Here is an 18,244-nt window from a genome sequence, read left to right as displayed (position 1 = left end):
AGAACAACCTCCCTGCCTCCCTGAAACTTGAGGAGAACCATCTCCGGTTCTGGGAGCACCCCAAGACCTTCCACTTTGCTTCTGCTTTCTCTCCTACTCTCCCCTGCTGAACTCATGACTCATACTGCACTGGTCACCTGGCTACTCTCTGATCTCGGCCCAGGTCCCCTACCCGCCAGTTGCACACCTGCACTGTCTCCTGGGTAACCCCTGCATTTGGGGGGCTGTTTCTGTATCCCCACAGTCCCCTATCAGCTCTTGACACTGGATGGCTGCACTTACCCATGCACTTGCCACAAGCTGGCTGCACTTTCACCTATTGTTTTTATTTTATTTATATTTTACTGTTGTTCCTATGTATTGCACTGCCGCCTCCCGCCCTTACCCCCTCACATTCCCCCCCCCCTGCACCTGGGTGATCTCAATATAACCTGGCCTAGTAAGATCACTGTCTTTGTCTTCCCTTTGTTCCCCCTTCCTTGCCTCATCACGCCTTGAAACACTAGTGTATAGGCACGTAATAAATGCCATATAATATCATATCATTCAGTGGTTTGGTTGATGACGTGGTTGACAGGAAGAAAGAACACGTTTCTAGTACATGTAACATGGGTACGTACACGAGTTCTACCTGATTTCACATGAGTCCTACCTGAGTTCAGAAGGATATTTGTTAGTTGCTGCTCAGGGAAACTAAAACAGGAATAAGGCTTCAAAGCCAACCGGGAAGTTTGCAATCTGGCAGAAATGTATAAGTGGAAGCAGGTCAATTCTAAAATCAAAAGCATGGGCGAACCTTTCAGTCTGGCTTTGATAATGTACAGTGAAAGGCTGTTTTTTCCTGTGATGGCTGTACAACAAAAGTACCCTCTACAAAGCTTAACCTATTGGCTTTGCTAAAACCTCTTTGACTGGCAAGCATACACATTGATGCATAACTGACCCTTTTGTTAGCTAGATGCTGGTGCCCTGCCACTAATACTCTTGCTGCTGATAACTGCTCACATTCTGCCATTACTGTGCCATCTCTGATATTCACCGACATAACTCTCACGCCAATGACTGGTCTGGCGCGCCTGTAATCTGCCTTTTCCATTCATAACCATATAGAGATGCAAAGCCACATGGCAAGAGAAATCCAGAGAGAGAGTTGGTGGGCAAAGAAGCCCAGGGTGTCTCCATTGGCAGTGTTTCCTCCCATGGGCCTATTTGTGTAAAAGAAATAGCTAATACCTCTCATAAATACACATTTGACGTAGGGTGCTTAGTTACCTCTATTGCGCAAACATTTGAGAGCATTTTAAAGTAGGGCTATAAAATAGTTTCCCAGTTGTGTCGTCTGGTGCTTAATAACAGCATGCAGACCACTTTCTAGCAGAGAAATGATGGCATAAGAATTCAAGTGTAAGAAAAAAAAGGAGTCACAACACTTTTTTAATACATGTTTTATTTTCACAGTTCAGCTTCCTGTCCTCCTAAAATAACACGTTTAGAGTTATTTGGTATTTCTCAAATTGTGCTCTCTAGTGAGCCCTGTGCTATTTTAGACTTGAGGAGGAAAAAACATTCATTTTACTATGGCTGTGTTTATTAAATCGTCACCTTTCACCTGGGCATTTATTGGTTGCAGTTTTACATGGTGCGTCTGTCATAATTGGTATTGTGTTTTATTTCTTAAATTGTTAAATTGAATAAATGAATAGCAACACAAATATTGCTTTAGAATAACATAAAATTGGGTAGGAGTGCCATCAACTTGTTGTAAAGGTCCAGGTTCAATGCTGCCGGGGGGGAGGGGAGGGGCGCACGTATCAGTTGCACAAGTAATGTGATGATGTCGAGAGTGACGTGGTGGTTGACATCAGGAGTGGGAATGTCATTCACTGTGGCACTTCTTGCATAAGAGGACAGAGAAGCAGGAGCAGCACAGGACTCCCCACACTGGAACGCAGTGAAGGGTGCGTGATTTAGGTGTAGTAATAGGTAGTAGCACAGCACGGGCAGCTGGTGAAGGTGTAAGAGGCCTTGGGTCGTAACCTGGTAGGGGGGCTTTTGAGCAATATATATGAACAGTGGCAAAGCCATTTTTGTGCAGATCCATGCTAAGAAAGCATTTCTCGCAGACAGCTCATAATAAAAGGGATGCAGGTTTTTTGTGAGAGCAGTATGTATTACTTGAAGATTCAGCAGCAACAGTGTACATAAATGCTGCACGGCTGAAGTTTCCCAGGAGAAAGCAGCCCCATTGAAGCCACTCTAAGAGATATTTTCGAGGCCAATGAGCCGGGCACCTGGGTGCACGAGGAGAATTGGCAGAGAAATAGAAATCAAATACAGTTTATTGAAATCCAGCTATAGTGTGGTATTGTTTTTTTTAGACTTCACTTGGCAGCAATGCATGAGAAGGGAGCTGGGGAGCCAAAGCATTGGGGTAGGGGTTATGGGGCACATGATATGGAGACAATGAGCAGACAGAGGTTTCAGTGACCCCAGGGTGCAACATTGTACAGTGGCCTCACTGATGTCCTTGGGGCACATCATTGGTCGGACATGGTGTAAATGTCTCGCCCTGTGCCATCTGAAGATGTTATATCCAATCAGTATGCAGCAGTTTATCCATTTATATGTTGGGCGTTGCCAACCAATAGAAAACAAGTGTGTTTGACTGTTCAGCACAATCAAGTAATTGTGGGACAATGTGGGAAGGTGTGTGATGTCACGAGTGGAGTTAATGTGATCTTGTCCAAGAAATGATCCACACAATCAGGGTCATTTAACATATACATTATTATAGGGGTCTGACATAGATCCACCAATCAGGTTATGTGACCTGCCCTAAGAATGTAACAAATATGTTGTTTGATAATTTTGTAATTTGGTTATAAAATGTTTAGCCACAGTGGACAGTGTTGACAGTTAATTTAATTCTGTTCAGTTCCGCAGGGTTGTCGAACCATGCTTCCCAGCTGTTTGTGCTCAATACATTTGTGCTACTTCTTGATTGGTGTATGCTCCATTTCTGGATTACTTTTTCTTTCCTCGTACACACTACCGGGAAGTATTCCAGTGAAGGGTTCAGAATCACATCAGATAGACAACAAGAGCAAAGCTCAGGTTGTGTTTGATGTGACTCTAAAGCCTGAGGTGGAATATTTCCCTTGGTTAATAGTCATCCATGTACAAAATTATGCTTTACATGGGTGTCTTTCAACCAATATGTCCTCTTGGAAAAAAGGTATGACACTTCCTCTAAGAGGTCATCATTTAATGTTTCTCAGTGCACCTGCATGAGTGATGTAGATGACCCGAGGCAGGCGCGGCGTGCATTTAGAATTTGGCATGAGTGGCATGTGGAGGGACCCGACAAGCATGTGTTGCGGTGCAACATTAGTGGGAGAGTTTATGATGTCACTGCAATGAAATACAACTTTCAGTTTTCTCTGCAGTGAAGTCATAGGCTCAATGGAGTACAGCACAGAAGAAGTTACAGAACAAAGACCATAATGTGGCATAAGGGCTGGAATGGGTGGTAATGGCCCGATAGCCCAAGTAAATGGCCAAAGTGAAGGGAGGCCATTAACGAGAGATCCGGCCCGTTACCCCCACTGCAGCACTTGGAATGGGGGCTTAAGGCCATTAGCACTCCAGACTAACAAAGTGGTAACCCGGGGTGTTAAAAAAAATTCTTTCCGTCTTTCAACGGGACACATGCGGTGTCCCATTGAACGAAGGAAAATACTTTTCCAATATGGCCACCATGGAAAGGGACGTGGGGCTTCATATGGAGCCCCTCTTCTCTTTCCATGGCAGCCTGCAGGAACGGAGAGGAATTAGCAGTGGCAACGGGGAGTGCCGCTGCCTCCGAAAATAGGTAAGTGGGGGGTGGGAAGGGACGAAAACAAATGAATAACAGGATAGAGGGTGTGGGGAAGATGGCGGCAGGGAGCCGGCCCTCAGGTGGGATGGAACGCAGGACTTCACTAGCGGTTCAAGCCCATGTTCCTAGACACCTGATTAGCTGGCTCCCCCCGCCAGGGTGCTAATGGAATTTTGTGATCATTCACTTTCTGGTTTGCTTTGTATATGTTTAACATTGATAAGAGGCAAGAAGCAAGGAGTGGCATAAGAGTTAAGGGTGCCGTAAGGGTTATATGCAATCAGTAGTTGGTAGAGGCATTGGGCGAGTAGAATATTGATAGATCTTTCAAATTACCAAGTACTGGCTAGAGAGGGAAAAGCCCTGTAAAACTGTTGAAAAAAACGCATACTACAGACAGGCTTAAATATCTAGACAAGAATCCACTTTTTATAAAATGTATGAAAGACACCTATTCTTCAGAATCGTGATTTAAATGTGAGGAGAATAAGAGTTGCAGGGCCTGATTTACAAACTGTTTTTCAAAGGGATGTTGACATTGAAAGACGCTTTCTAAATCAGACTTGCAATGAGATACCTCTTCAAGAAATGGCTGCTGCCTAACACCTCAGTCCACACACCCTCCACTCCCTACACTCCCTACACTAAGACTCGCTGATCTGTGAATCATTGTTACCTCCCCTGGTTTCTTGCCAATTGTCCACCCTCCTGTTAGCTCCCTGCCCTTTTTTTCTCTGCTTCCGTCACTTTGCTCGTCCCCCGATTATTGTAAAGGGCATTGCTATTTCCCGGAGCTGTTATAAATATAATCATAACAATAATAATAATAAATAATAGTAAAGTGTGCAAGAGCATGTATTCGTTTTGATATAAATAAACCTTTCATGTTTTCAAAAGAGATGGTCTGTGGAATGCACCATTTGGACATCCCAATATCTCTTTTTCTTACATTATTTTATTATGGTGGTTAGCCTGTTTTCAAGGGTTACCAAATTCACAGAAATGGTTGGTCACGTGGGTAGCTGACATTGAAAATGTTGGTTTGCTTTTGGAACAGGTGCCAAATGTAGCAACAACCAGTCCAGAAAAAAAATGATCTGCTTGAGAAGGCTTCGCTGGCTTTGTCCTCGTGGAGGATATCGCTTTTCAGGCTAATCCTGACATAGGGATGTATCAGGTGTATGTTAATGTGCTCATTTGTATGGAGCCAGTAAAGTGAACGGATCAGAAAAACATATGGTCACGTGCTCTTCGTAGTTTTTGTTTTACTACACGTGCCATTGCTGTCAGAAGTGCGCTCTTGGAGAGGGGCATGGGCTGGGTGATAGTCTCCACGTGTTTCCTCGCTCTGCCAAACTAACAGCTTCTGCCCTTTAAATGTTGAGCTGGGTGGAGAGGCTGGAATCCCTAAGGAGTCCCACCTGATTTTGACAACGAAAGAAAGTTGTCCATATCCTTATGGATTCCTTGTAATGGCTGTCGGCATGCACGTACTTGCCGGCCGCCATGTTCACTTCATGGGGGTGCTGAAAGCTAAGGGAATGACCCCCTGGTTCCTGTGCTTGCAATTGGAGGTCAAGGCCTATATGATGTCACTTCTGCTACCACTGGCATCTTGGTGAAATGACATGCCTACCCATACCATCAGAAAGAAAAAGGTTTTCAGAAAAATCCCAAACTCCGAAATTGTGTTATTTTGAGCATGAAGTAAGCAAATCATGCCACACTTCTTTGCTGGCGAGTGCAGCCTCGTTTTGTGACATGGGCAGTTTAATGATGTTCTCAAATGTTCCAAAACTGCTAAAGCATTTAAACAAAGCTGGGGTTTCAGTCTGACCTTGTCAAAGGAGACTTCACTGTTATGGTTCACAGTAAAGCTCTTACCTGAATAATGTACAGCCGGTGTCGCTGAATGGACCATTACTTTGGAATATTTGATCGTAATCCATTGATTGTCCGCCCGCGAAGAAAAAAAAGAGTATTCCACAGGATTGCTTCACTGAACTCTCTGTGGGCTGTGGCACGGGTCTACAAGGGACGCCCCCTCACCCCCGCCTTTGCCCTTTTATAGCCGTTCCCTGAAAAGATTGCACTCCCATTTCACTGCCTTGTGGCATTTTTTTGATATCCATGTTCTTGAACTTGGTTTAGTTTTTCCATGTTTATATACCAAAGACCTTATAACAGGGGTCGGCAACCTGAAGCTCTCCAGGTGTTTTGGACTAGGGCGCCCATGATGCGCCAGCACTGACCTTGCTGGCTAGAGTCGATGGGAGTTGTAGTCCAGAACATTTGCAGAGCCAAAGCTTGCAGAGCTGTGCCTCAGAGGGACATTTATCATTGGCCTTCATCGCTGAAGCATGCTCAGCTCATCCCTCTCAGATTCTGTGTGAGCAGAGCACCCGTATGCATCTGGGCCTCTTGGTGCACAGTATAAATACATCAACATAACATAAAATAATGATACATAGAAATGTTTTCTATAAATGAGTGCCCTAACTCCAGCACCCACTGCTTTCAGGATATCCCTGGGCACATCACGGTCCATGCTCCAAACTCGAAACTCAATTCAGTATGAATGGATGAATGCAATGCAGTCCTATGTATGCCATAATCCAGGAATCTCATAATGTTTAATAAGTATTATCCTCTTTCCAGCGAAAGGCATTGTTCTCTACGGTAGGCACACTGCAATGCCTTCACTCAAGGTACAAATTCTAATATCATCAGCTCATCCCTTTCCCCTTCAACAGTGCTTGTAAAGAGGCCTCCTTACTATTTGGCTGGTACATAAAATATGCACTGTGAGCATCAAGGGATGATTTAATTATGTGTAAAGAAGATTCTACTTAACAGTGGCTGTGCAGCTCAGGATCAAACACCTGTTTGCAAAAGCTTTGGCAGCATTCAAGGGGACACTGAAGAAGGGAATCCCGGTGTGGGATCAACCTCGTGTTGATAAACTCAGATGCTGGCTAAAAAAAAAAGCACTACTAAATGTACAAGTGATAGGTAGCAAAGAAACACAATGTCCAACAGTGCTGGGCTGATTGACTTATTAGTAAAGGCCACCCATCTCTTGTACATAGGCCCGTCCGACCTTATCTATCCACATCTGCATTATGCATATATGTTTACAATGCTCTTGTAATTGTAACTGTACTGTCTTGACTGCCCTATCATGTTGTAACTAAAATACGCGCCCGGTTGTCTTCGGGCCTGGTGCGCTCTAGAAATAAGATAAATACAAATACAGTCTGGATTGTGGACTACACATTGCAGATATTTGTATTTGCATTTATTAGATCTATAAAACACGTTCGCCAAAGCCCTGTACATACAATGTTAAAACGGTACAACCAAAAGATACATCCACACATTTCAACCAAAAGGAGTGGAGTTAGGACACACTGGAAAGGAGTTGGCTTTTGAGGGAAATGCGCAAAAAGAGAATAGGGAGAGATGGACTCAATGTGTAGTGGTAGAGAATTCCAGAACTTGGGAGCAAGAAGCCAAAGGAATGAAACATGAGACTGAACGCAAGGAGGCTTAAGGAGAGATATCACTTTTAAATGTTTTCATGGTATTGCATCTAGTTACCCATGCTCCTTGTTCTCTACGTACACCCCCACGTCTGGGATTGAGATCGGAGAGGACGTGGGGGTGTACCAAGTATCTCTATGTAACTGTGACAATTTCGTGCAACTAAGACAATCTCATATTACGCTCACTGTAACCAAGAGCCAAGTATCCCTGTGTAACTGTGACAATATCGTGTAACTAAGACAATCTCATGCAACAGCGCCTCGATGCCCGTGGGCTGCTAGCGTGCTTTACAAATACAAATAAATAAATAAAATAAATAAATGTCAAGAACCAAGAGCTCCCTTAGGGTAGTAGGTTCTGGGAGACAATCGGGGTCAAGCAGAGGCCAAAGTTCATGAACATCTTAGCAAAGTGCAGAATAGAGGTTTTGTGTTTGTTTGGGTGTATGTGTGTGAAGAGCGCACCACACACTTAACTGCCTACTCACAATATACGACTGAACATCTGGTGGAAAAAGCCATAATAAACATATAGACATTCCGTGTAAGTGTGTGTCTGTGCGTGTGCAAAATTGTCAAGGGGTCAAAGGCTACATCTTCACAGGGATGCTGTCAATTAACATAGATTTGAAAAAGCCAGGTTTTGAAATGTTTGCAGTGACTCATCAGGATTCTTTCTGGACATATTTGCACATGCATCTTTTCTACATATTGGGGAAAACAGAACAGAAAAACGACTGTTTCCACGCCCTAGGAATCTGAATGGCGACCCTTCTACCAGTGAACAGGTGTAGTAGAATCAATTTTGGCTTCCAAGTTTTGATAATGGTGTATTATTTATATAGCGCCTTAATCCAAAGCGCTTTACAGAGCACATATTTACATACAATATCACCCAACCGAAATTGGTACTCATTTATCGACCTCGGAAGGATGAAAGGCTGAGTTGGCCTTGCCGGGATTGGAACCTGCGACCTACAAATCATGCTCAGATCGCAGCAGCGAGCGCTCAACCCGCTGAGCTATCTTACCAGTTAATTTTGGGGGTTTATCCCAATTAGATATTTTGACCTTGATTCGCAGAAGTGTTTTTTAATGGCACACTCCCATTGAAAAATGATCTGTGAATCAGGCCATTTAAAGTGGCAACATCTTAAATACAATCCTAGACTTCACTGGAAGCTGCTTTTGCAGTCACAAAAAAGCTGCCATTGGGGTGACCTATGCAGTCTTGCCAGACGTTTTCCTACCACAATCAAGAGCATCTGGTAAAAGCCTTCAATTCATTGGTTTAGTCAAGTCGTGCATTATGAAGAGCTCCTAGCACCATGGAGAGGCTGCCTCTAGGAACTAGCAGTAAGTGTTTTCTAGATGGACCTAGATGCTCAGGTGGGCCCCTCTGCATGCACCGTGATGCGGGGTGCACATCGCGCCTGGTAAGGTGGTCTATATTGGCTGTATCTTGCATGGTGTAAGTTTCTGTCTTTAACATTCTCTCCGATAGCTGTAAGGCAAGGAAAGATCCAACTTTGTCATTTCATAAGATATATAAACAACATAGATTAAAATACTGATTATCATGTTGCCAATACTAAGAACAGATCATGTACTAAGTACTGAGTGCTATTTAACTCGGCAGCAGGAGCATAGGTTAATTGCTAGTATATTTTCAATATCATTGCAATCATTTGAGCATTTGATACCCCCTAAAATCATCTACTCTGGACGCAAAGCTGCGATGTGGAATAAGCTTCATAGTGCAAACATCATGCCTCGCTATTTATCGTGGCGTGAAATGCTATTACCTTACATTTCCTGCACGGACAGCGCTACGATCGAACCCAACCTGGCAAAGAGGGCCCTCAAAATCCTCTTATGCGGCCCATGAGGCTTTGCATAGGTGGGCTCTGGTTGGCCTCTCCCGGGGTCTCCCCTACCAGCCTTCCAGATATCTAAGGTTGGCTGCTCCCTACAAACAATACCCGCCCTTGGCAAACACATCATGGCACAAGCATTGCCCTCGAACGTCCTTGACAACTCAAGACTTCTCCTAGTGGAACTACCCCTCTATGACACGAACTGACACCCTGAACTTCTGGGAAACCATGGATACCCTTCCAATTCCGTTCCACGTATAGTTCTCTGTGACGGTGCCTTGAAGTTGTGCAAGGCAGAAACTAGAGCTATGCCAATAAATCATAATGAAAAAATCTGAAAAAGGAAAAAGCTCAGCAGTTGTTACTGAAAGACACCAATAACGTGACCCTCACTGTTATTGTTCTAGTGTTTTCCAACATGACAACAGCAGGCAACTAGACGCAATCAATGATAACCCAATGCACACAAGTCATTCCCGTTGAACAGTGTCCACTGCCAAGAATGACAATGGAAGCATATGTTAATTCTGCCAGGCATGAAGTGCCCAATATGTGAACACCCCCGGTAATCCCAATCAGGTGCCCTAAAACCCGATAGTACAACATAACCAGTTATTTCCAATAATCCTTTCCCGACGGCTTAGACACTCCCAGCAGTTTGTACCAGTTGCTTTGATATTGCTCCAAAAACGTTATTTATCCCAGTGCCATTGTCATACAAAACACCAAGGTGCCAACATCACACTGATGACCCTGTTCCAGACAGCGCCTCGCCTCCTCATTGCCACTCCTAGTTAATGACTCTATGTGGCATGTAAGGGGTCCCAGCAGATGTAATGGCACTGCTCCCCCTTTCAACCACCTATATTGGCAACAAAATATCCAAATGGCACTCTGCAAAAAGCGTATTCGTAATTTGTTTATAAACGGTGTGGATATCTTTTACTGAGGTTTTATAGTAATTTCTTGAAAATAACTACTATTAATGAGAGGACAGAGCAATACGTGTATAGTCTCACTAAATTTCACCAATTTAGCTGTTTCTTATTCTAAGAAGAGGTCTATATAATGCATCTCCCGATTGCACTAAATGCATAGTGCGCATGTGCAAATGCACAGACCGAGACAGGAAGCTAAAAGTGTTCACTTCTGAAATCTACGTTTATCTTGGAGGACACAGAGGTGCATTCTTGCAGCACTGACTCAGCCTTTGATCATCTTGACGTTGAAAATGTTAGTGCCAAAACACTGAGCGATAAGCACCCTCTGTGGTGATAAGCATGTTATTAGAACATGTTATAATTATAATGAAGATTTGATTGGGTGCCATTCTCTCGATACCAAAGATTAAGAGACTTTCACAATGTCAATGATATGCAACACACTTTTGTCTACTCTTAAACTAAGCTAAATGCCAGTGATAACCGAGCGATAATTCCTGGGAGTGTTCGTTTTACACTAAGGAGACCTTACTTGAAAATATACGTTTTCTGGAAATTGTGAAATGTCCTAAATGCATTGCCTACACATTACAAAAAGGGCTTTGTTGCTGCAGGGACTGCTGAGCTATGGATGTGTGGCATTCTACGTGCTTCTTCCACACTGCCATGTCTCCGCTGCTTTCTTCAAAGCGTTGCTTGGCGGTTTTAGGCACTATCTGGACACTCTGCTGAGACTTCAGTGGCTTGCCCCCCGTGGTGCTCTTGGGGTGCTCTGGCTGCCGTTTTGAAATTCGAGAAAGACCCTGTGTTTCTGTTTTGAAATGTGTCTCTTTTAAATCTCCAGGATCGTTCAGGGCTGGGTCATAATGTAAACCAATATTCCGAGGATTTGCCTAGACAGCTCTTTTTTAATAATAGAAAACCCCCTACAGAACACACTATAAAACTGCCTCAACATGATGATGCTGATAACAGGTGCTACTGGCCCCAACAGATGGCACTTATTGCCTTCACTTCAATAGGATAAAAGGCTGAGCCAACCTACATGCATGTAAACATGTGGCGTGCAGGTTTCAGCCAGATTTCAGTAGCAAGTAAATATATTCAGTGAGCTACCTTATTTGCTTAACCTTGAAAGGTTAAAGTTAAAACCAACGAAGCGTGTGTTATATTTAACTAGCCGGTTGAGATGTTCAGTGGGTTAATGCATCACCTGCAATACTAGGTGTGCAGCATGCTTGTCATGTGTTTAAATCCTGCTGCTGCTGACAATGCGCTTCTCCTTCTGCGGTTGATAAGAAATAAGTACCATACAGTCGGTAACGAGGGCTGCCTGCTTTTGACAGAGCTCTGAAGCTGTAAGGCCTTAGCAGACTCTTCTGTATAACACACATTGACACGTGTAATCGTTTTGAGTCTTGTGTAGGCATTGCAAAGTCATTTTTCTGGCATTCACCAGGTGCCAGCTACTGCTATTATATGTCAAGGCCCGAGTATCACGTGCTCTGGTACTCACGAGCAGGAGTGGACTGGCCTACAGGGAATTCTGGAGATGTCCCGTGGGCCTCTGCATCATTGAGCTCTTTGGTGTGGTTACCCTGGGGTGGACTGGCCTAAAGGGACCTCTGGAGATGTCCTGTCGGCCTCTACATCATGGGGCTGTTCGGTGTGGTAACCCGGGGGTGGACTGGCCTAAAGGGACCTCTGGAGATGTCCTGTGGGCCTCTGCATCATTGGGCTATTAGGTGTAGGTACCCTGGGGTTGAATGGCCTACAGTGAACTCTGGAGATGTCCCGTGGGCCTCTGCATCATGGGGCTGTTCGGTGTGGTAACCCGGGGGTGGTCTGGCCTAAAGGGACCTCTGGAGATGTCCTGTGGGCCTCTGCATCATGGGGCTCTTAGGTGTAGTTACCCTGGGGTGGACTGGCCTACAGTGTACTCTGGAGATGTCCCGTGGGCCTCTGCATCATGGGGCTGTTCGGTGTGGTAACCCGGGGGTGGACTGGCCTACAGGGGCCTCTGGGGATGTCCTGTGGACCTCTGCATCATCGGTGTGGTTACATATTGTATGTACACGTTGTTTTACGGGCTTGCTCACACTTAGTAATGTGGGGCCACTTTGAAACAAAACAAACGCCAGGGCCTCTTTTTTGCCCCAGGCTATACCTGCTCACAAAACATGACAGGAATTGCGATCACATAGCAGGTGTGACCAGGAAACGTGCACACACTCGTGTGCCGGGTACTGGCACACAAAGCGCAGTCACTCACATTTTTGGCCAAGCTTTGTCAGGCCGGATTTGGAAGGAGTACACACCTGCGTTTAAGGCTGCAGAGAACCTTCCGCCTTCCCATGTTTCCCATGTCGGTGCCGTTCTGTCCAACCCGTTGCTTCGACAGGGAAGGTGTAACCAGGTGGTTTTGCTTTTTGGCAGTTGGGGGTGGGGGGTGGGGGAGCGGGGATCGCCCATTGAAATCTATGGACGGGTATCGGGCTTGCCGTGTACATGAACTGACTACACCCCGGGTGACACCCACCCAAGGGTCGTGAGTTGAACGTTATGGTAATGCACTCCCCGATCTCCTTCTTCGTGAGGGAGCGTGCATTACAGAGCACTTAAGTGTGTGTGCATTACGTGGGAACACGCTGCTTTGAAAGGAGAGTACACGCAGCATGCATGACATGTTTACAATGCACTATTTAGTCCAATCTCAGTCACCTGGCACGAATGCAACAACAGTTAACAATTATTGCCGACATCAATAACCACCCAAAATTAAAAACAATGTATCAAATTGAAATATGAAGCGGCTGAAGACAGCACCCGCGTGTGTGATGTCCTGTCTGTTCCAGCCCCAAATCCACTGGTTGAGAACTTTAATTCACGCATGGCCAGTGCAAGGACTCACATGTGCGTGTGAGGGATAGAGCAAGCATGCTGCGAGTACTAAGTAAGGGGGGCACCTGATTAACATGCAGAACTCTGACGCTGCAACACTGCACGGCAATGGGTCGTGTGTCCTATCAGCGGGCGGGCGGGCGCGGCGCGCTGATGCCTGCTGGATCTTGGCACCAGGCTCTGCGCTCCCGAAAGATGCCACGGCGGGTTCCTGCGCTATAACCACCGCAGCTGGCGCGAGAGCCTGCTCGAACTGCGCGACAGAAAGCACTTTAAATGAGTTCCGTCACAGACTGCAGTTTTTAATGTCTAAGAACATCTTATTGTGGGAGCTCCAGATACAAGCACTCTGAACGGCTGGCAACAAAATAAGCATGGGAAGAGAACGTGTGTGGGGCGGGGGGCTATATATTTGCACAGGACCATAGACAGACAGATAAATCCAGATAGATCGCTCGATAGATGGATAGATAGATAGATAGATAGATAGATAGATAGATAGATAGATAGATAGATACATACATACATACATCTGTGGACCGATTAAATAGATCGACGACTGTTCCAGATAGATGGATAGAGAGAAAGATCAGGGGATTAATTAGACAGATAGACAGATAGATAGATAGATAGATAGATAGATAGATAGATAGATAGATAGATAGATAGATAGATAGATAGATAGACAGACAGACAGACAGGTAGGTAGACAGACAGACAGACAGACAGACAGACAGGTAGATAGATAGATAGATAGATAGATAGATAGATAGATAGATAGATAGATAGATAGATAGATAGATAGATAGATAGATAGATAGATCGCTAGATAGATGGATAGACAGATAGATAGATACATCTGTGGACCGATTAAATAGATCGACGACTGTTCCAGATAGATGGATAGAGAGAAAGATCAGGGGATTAATTGGACAGATAGACATATAGATAGATAGATAGATAGATAGATAGATAGATAGATAGATAGATAGATAGATCCAGACTGGATAGATCGATTGATCCAGATAGATGTATAGAGAGATCCGATTGATCCAGATAGATGTATAGAGAGATCCGTGGACTGATTAAACAGATCAATAGATATAGAGATAGATGGATAGATACATCCGTGGATTGATTAGATAGATAGACAGATACATAGATAGATAGATAGACAGACAGACAGATCTATTCCTGGATTGATACAGCTAGATAGGTAAATAGGTAGAAACCCAGATAATGATCAATGATGGATGATTGGATGGGTGGACAACAGGCTGGCTGGAAAGACATGCAGACATGAAATATATATATATATATATATATATATATATATATATATATTTTGATACACAGGTCTAGCTATGCAGACAGACATAGTTGCCCAATAGATAGATAGATAGACAGACAGACAGACAGACAGACAGACAGATAGATAGATAGATAGATAGGACAGACACAGCAGAGATTGCTAGAGGCAAGCATCTCCCTCACATCTAATATCCTGGGAAGTGCTTGTGCATGCAGGTCACAACTCTGCACACACCCAGTTCAAGGATCTCGAGACATGACTGAGCTCCATATAAACAAAGTCGGCACTGCACAAGTTAAAAAAGTTATTTCATTTGGGATGAGGCCATTGCCCTCCCGCATGGAGTTGCCGTAGCTTGCAGCGGACACCAGATCCGATCATGCATGTGTATCACAGAGCTATTATCCGACCAAAGCCCATCGCCCTTTCAATTACCAAAGGCGAAGTCAAAGCCACTGGGAACCGCACTCGGACCAGCCTCTCAAAGACATACCTCTGCAGCGGAATGACCGCAACCCATTGTGCTACCTTACGCCTCAACCTCGTCCGTTCCAAACAGACCTCACTATCAGACATAACAAAGCATTGCTTCGCAAACAGGTGCCCAGGCACTCCAAGTTTCCCCTAAGGTGCACCGCCACAACGCAAAATGCTCTGCAGCCATTCGCTGCTAGCGACATATACACTGGAAATAACGCTGTGTTTTAATGTGTTTGCAATTTACAGCAGAAAGAAATACAGCAGGGGCAGCAAGTAAACTGAAAGAATGCGCTACTCACTAAGGGGACCGCTCTGCACGCTCTGCCCGCTCTGCCTGGGGTCTCGTTCCCAACAGCTGGCAGGAAGATGAGTTTTGCAAGTTCCCACTCTTGGCAGCCGGTTTCCAGCGCCCCCCTGCTCCCTGCTTTACACAACTCTGCCTGGGCAAGCATAGCTTATGTAAAGCCTTGTGTAACCCTCCGACCAATCAGCGGTGGTGGAAGTAAATCCAGGAGCTGGCGGACCAATGGGAGCGGGAGGGCGTGGCCTGTCGCGCTACTATGATTTACTACTCAAAATCGCAGTGGAATAGCAGGCAGCGAGCAGCAGATCAATAAAGAGCAAAATATTAGACCCTTTTTTGCGAAAAAAAACACTTTAATGCATAATTTAGCATTGTGTCTAGTAACCTTCAGGACGCAGCGGGGCCTGTCCCGGGCGATTCTGCGTTCTTCCCTGGCACAGAGCGCGCTCCCCGGTTGAGCAGGAGGGTGATTTTAAGAGAATGGCATTATGAGGCGGGGGAGGGTGTTGGGGGGGGGAGGCGCTGGGATCGCGGAAGGAGCGGGAGAGATGATGATTTTATGAATGTTCTCCTCATCAGAGCGGCGCAGCGAGGTGTGACATCCGCCTTCCTGCTTTTCCGAGGAGATAAAATCAGTAGCCTGGCTGCGAGCTCTGGGAGCCGGGCTGAAAGTGCAGCCGTCTATTGATAGGGATATTATATTTTAAATTAAGGTAGAACGAGGAACCTGGTGGGATATTGATACCCTGTCAAGAAACATTATCCCCGGCAGGGAACAGCTCGGCGGCATGACTGAGGAGGTTTTCCCGCACCTCTGGGTTCCTGGCTGCTCTGGAGGCTACCATTTCCATTTGAAAACTCCAGGGTCTCCTTCGCGTTATCCATCATAAGCCTCGTCTGTATTTTATCCACTTCTCCACAAATCATGGTTAGTGCCTTGTCCTCGGTGACCACCTCCTTTCCCAGTTCCCGCGCCCTAGGACGAGGGATGGCGAGGGAAGTGGAGTCGGTACTGCCTGACCTTTCAAAGTTCTCTAGTGTGACCTTGACACATTTGCCCCTTTTCCTAGCTCGCACCCCATCCGGATCAAGCATCCCCCGTACGTGTTTACTGCTGTTGGGTTTTAAACAGAATGCAGTCGCCAATAAATACCACAGCTACACATCTTATCCGTCCGTCCAGCCCATCCACACATCGTATCTATCTATCTATCTATCTATCTATCTATCTATCTATCTATCTATCTATCTATCTATCTATCTTTCTTTCTTTCTTTCTTTCTTTCTTTCTTTCTTTCTTTCTTTCTTTCTTTCTTTCTTTCTTTCTTTCTTTTTTTCTCTTTCTCTTTCTTTCTCTCATCCATCTTTCATGCAACTCATGTATCCACACCTTATTCATTGGTCCTTCCACATATGTATTAATAATGTAATCCATTAATTGACTTCATCCATCTATCCACCCCAGTATCCATTCTTTCATTCATTAATTCATTAATTCATTTGTTCACACATTCATCCAGATTGCCACCAACATGAAGCAGGTAAGTGTTTTGGAGAAAGAGTGTCATTGACTCAGAAATTACTGCCTTCCAGAGCCTTAATAGGTATCACGCTGTGATATGGAATGCCCCCGAAGTGCCGGACTTAGAAGCCGCGGCGCTCTATGCAGCAAATTAAACATTTGGCGCCCCTAATCATGAAGCGGGCAGTCGGGGTGGCACCAAATGTTTCAATAGGCACAGTAGGTGCCATATTATTATTAAATGCGCTCATTTCAATTGGGCGCCTTCCGCGCTTTCTCCCACCAGACCAGCTCACGGGAGACCTTCAAAGACTCCACCGAGCTGGCAGGGCGGGGTCTAATGGCGGGGCGCCCCGGGCATATGCAGAATGTCGATTTGAGCATCAGCATTGTGCAAGGAGATCTAGTAGGGTGCTGATACCAACCTGTCCTAGCCTGTGTGCATGGACATTGGTGGCCGCTGGACATGGTGGCATGGACTGCAATTATTCCTGAAATGGCAAGCTTGTCTTTTGACCAGGTTTTGAATCTGCTCGTTGGAATGTTGTAAGGACAGGGGACTCATCTATTTTCAGCACAAGACCTCATTTGTGAAGGCCACTGCTGTCAAAGTCCAAACCAGGGTGAAAAAACTATGAGCACACCTCTGCTAACTACAATGCTTCCTATGCACACTGCCAGCATTAGCACCCAGTCTGCCTCTGGCTCTACAAATGGCAGGCCCAGCTAGCTTCTAGATTTCCCAGTCTGTCTCCCATGCAAGGTTTAAGGCCTCCCTGGTTAACCAGCTTTTCTCCAAGCAAGGTTTACCCCGATGGCCCTGGCAGCTCTCCTTCCTCTAGGCTAGTTATTCCTCACAAGAGTCCAGAAGTAGACTACATCCAGGAATAGAGTGGACAAATCAAGTGAAAAAAATGCACTCAGATTGAAAATTGATCTCTTATAGGGCTAGTGACACTCCATTATTATCATAATTGCCATAATACAGATTGGTGAGCTCTCTCCCTGCCCCTCCCACAATATACTGACGGCCTGCTTATAGGACAAGGAGTTGGGAGGTGTAGAGGGTGGAAGCTTGGAGACTAAGGGAGGAGAAAGATTCATCATCCCAAAATGACACGTGGGTTTAACTTTCCATAGTTGCTAAAAATCTCACAACGTGGCAGCTTCCTTAATTGTTCAGATAACTGAAGGCACACACACACACACACACACACACATATATATATATATATATATATATACACACATATATATATATATATATTATATTCATATATATGCATATATATATATATATATATATATATATATATATATATATATATATATATATATATATTTATTTATATATATATATATTTGAGCTCTATATGTTATGGAAAGTCGTAAAATATGAATCTTATTGCGGCACGCCCTTCCTGGAGGGGCTACCGTTTTATTTCATTTGATCCTAAGCCAAAATAGTAAAAAAATGTGACCCTT

General features: G+C 44.8%; 1 protein-coding gene across 2 annotated transcripts in view; it reads right to left on the bottom strand.

Moving 5' to 3' along the window:
* CRTAC1 (cartilage acidic protein 1) overlaps positions 1–15,382 on the bottom strand; it is a 2,821,007-nt gene extending 2,805,625 nt beyond the window's left edge. For both annotated transcript variants that reach the window (XM_069611550.1, XM_069611549.1), the window contains exon 1: positions 15,233–15,382. The gene's annotated coding sequence lies outside the window, so the exon portion shown is untranslated. The remainder of the gene's footprint in view (positions 1–15,232) is intronic.
* Positions 15,383–18,244: the final 2,862 nt, after the last annotated feature.

The sequence above is a fragment of the Ambystoma mexicanum genome, chromosome 8, assembly GCF_040938575.1.
Source record: "Ambystoma mexicanum isolate Mex_15411 chromosome 8, UKY_AmexF1_1, whole genome shotgun sequence".
Classification (NCBI taxonomy): Eukaryota; Metazoa; Chordata; class Amphibia; order Caudata; family Ambystomatidae; genus Ambystoma; species Ambystoma mexicanum.
This window is presented reverse-complemented; position numbering and strand designations above follow the sequence as displayed.